Below are 3,378 nucleotides of genomic sequence, written 5' to 3' on the forward strand. Positions count from 1 at the left end.
CCAGGAACAGCAGGAGTGTCAGCTGTAGCTGGAGCACTACCAATAGTCTCAGTGGGTACAAATGGACCATCTGTGGCAATACCAGGCATGAGTGGGTCAATAGACTCAAGGTGAAGCATGAATCTTGCCTTCCAAGTTTCATACTCATCTTCATCAAATTTGGGTGGTCTATTGGATGAGCCATTTTCAAGGTAAGCTGTATTTGAATATGCAGCCATGAGAGAATTCAGATCCAAGATATTGATTATCAAGACTGAAGCTCTGATACCAGTTGTTGGTCCTTTGATAACAACATGAGTATTGTAGATTGGGAGGGGGGGAGGTGAAACAATTTCTTTTAAAATAACTTAAACAGTTAAACACGATTAGTATTCAAGTATGCAAATAAATAGAGTCACAGGTAATTTTCAACAGTTATTCTTTATTGATTGAATCACAAAGAATCACAACTATCCTTGGCGGAATGATAGTTGGTTGATACAGATTACCTAGATTATAGCTAAGAGGTAAACTAACAGCTATTACACGTTTTGACTCTATATAAATAAACCCACACCACTAGTTGTTACAATAGTGGATACAACAATTTATAGTAGACCTATTAACCGTGTAATGGTTCTATTGTCCACTGGTACATAGGATGTCTGTACTTGTGGGGACAACTACATCAGAGAGCATGCTCTCCTCTTTCCTCTTTGGTAGCTATTTGCAGGAACACCCCAATTTGGTTTGGAACCACTATTTGATTAAACGAATAGAATGTTGTGTTCCCTAGGTGTTGATAAGGTATAACCCATGTCTGCACATGTGTTAAACTTCTGCATTCCCACGTGGTCTTGTAAGGTTACTTGTCAGCCGCCGACGCGTGTCCTTTTCTGTTCAACTTTGTCTTTGACTTTTGTTGAATAGTACCATTGATGTAGACCACTCGGGAAACTACTATGCTTATAATGGAGCATAGCTGTCTTGTGTAGTAAGCTGCATTCTAGCTGTGCTGGTTCTTCATTGCTGAGCCACTTCATATTCTTGATTTGCTAAGTACACATCCTGTGCTGATTGAAGAACACTGTCTATCTTGTGCTGGTAGACTGAGCAGCAAACTAAACACTCGACACAGCAATATCTGCTGTTTAGGCATAAACAAACTTGTGCTGACTGCACATAACATTTTAGTGCAAATAAATTATAGTTTTATCATAATTAAATCCTTAATTATTTTGGGGACTTACCATAATACTTATTATTATTATTATTATTATTATTATTATTATTATTATTATTATTATTATTATTATTATTATTATTATTATTATTATTATTATTATTATTATTATTATTATTATTATTATTATTATTATTGTTATTGTTACTAATATTAGTATTATAATTATAATTATTACTATTATTACCAATATAAGTATTAGTTATCAATTAATTATTATTATCATGATTATAATCACAATTATGATTATTATTATTATTATTATTATTATTATTATTATTATTATTATTATTATTATTACTAATATTTTTATCGTTACTAGTAATATCATTAAGTAGTATTATTATTAATATCATTATTTTTATCATTAACAGAATCAATAATATTATTATCATTATTATTAATATTAGTATTATCAATGTTAATAAAGTTATTATTATTATTATTATTATTATTATTATTATTATTATTATTATTATTATTATTATTATTATTATTATTATTATTAGTATTAGTAAATCATTATTATTAAAATTATCATTTAACCGATAAATATTTCGTACATAAAATATAGTTATTACAAATACTATAGTTATATTAATATTTCACATAACTATATATCAGACATATTAACATATAACAAACTTTTGATTTTAAATATAATACTAAACATATATATATATATATATATATATATATATAGATATACTAAAAACTAAATGTATAGATATTAATTATTTTAATTATATATACAAAATAAATATATATAACATATAAGTTAAGATATAACGTATATAAATAAAGAATATGTTTCTAAATGAAATTTGGAATAAATTCTATATAACTACAAAAATATAAATATTATATGGCTATTAAATGAAATTATGTGACTTCCTTTATATATTTTAATAGATATACAATTGTTATAGGTTCGTGAATCCGAGGCCAACCTTGCATTGTTCAGTTCAGTCGTATGAATATTTTTACTACAAAATATTGGATAGTGAGTTTCATTTGCTCTCTTTTTAAATGCTTTTGCAATATATATTTTTGAGACTGAGAATACATGCGCTATTTTTATAACTGTTTTACGAAATAGACACAAGTAATTGAAACTACATTATATGGTTGAATGGATCGAAGCCGAATATGCCCCTTTTTGCTTGGTAGCCTAAGAATTAGGGAACATACCCCCTAATTGACGCGAATCCTAAAGATAGATCTATCGGGCCCAACAAGCCCCATTCTGGAATTTGGAATGCTTTAGTACTTCGAAATTTATCATGTCCGATGGGTGTCCCGGAATGATGGGGATATTCTATATGCATCTTGTTAATGTCGGTTACCAGGTGTTCACCATATGAATGATTTTTATCTCTATGCAGTTTGCTAAATTCCTGATATGAGAATGATGTTTATGAAAATGAAATCTTGTGGTCTATTAAAATGATGGAAATGAATATTTATGATAAACTAATGAACTCACCAACCTTTTGGTTGACACTTTAAAGCATGTTTATTCTCAGGTATGAAAGAAATCTTCCGCTGTGCATTTGTTTATTTTAAGGATATTACTTGGAGTCATTCATTACATATTTCAAAAGACGTTGTATTCGAGTTGTTGAGTTCATCAAGATTATTATTAAGTCAATTATAGTTGGATATATTATGAAATGGTATGCATGCCGTCAACTTTCGATGTAAATGAAAGTTTGTCTTTTAAAAACGAATGCAATGTTTGTAAAATGTATCATATAGAGGTCAAGTACCTCGCGATGTAATCAACTATTGTGAATCGTTTATAATCGATATGGACTTCGTTCAGATGGATTAGGACGGGTCATGAAAGTTACCTAATATGGAAAAATAGAAACAACAAAATTTTCAAAGACACTAGTTGGAATTCGCCGGTGGCACTTAATGAGATACAAATTAAAAACTTCGAGTGGATTGCGAGACGGTGTAAAACTTTGAAGATCGAGTGGCATTCGTGGTTAATTAATCCGTATTCCTTCGTCACTTAAGAATTTAAATTCGTTTTGTTTTGCGGCTTGTATTGTTTCATGGTCTATTGATGTAATAGTTGGTTTCGTTCTTAGTTTCCGCTTTACATCCGTAGGTGTTTATATGTCGAGTTAGTTGTGAGTTGTATATGG

Source organism: Rutidosis leptorrhynchoides, chromosome 9 (assembly GCF_046630445.1).
Source record: "Rutidosis leptorrhynchoides isolate AG116_Rl617_1_P2 chromosome 9, CSIRO_AGI_Rlap_v1, whole genome shotgun sequence".
NCBI lineage: Eukaryota > Viridiplantae > Streptophyta > Magnoliopsida > Asterales > Asteraceae > Rutidosis > Rutidosis leptorrhynchoides.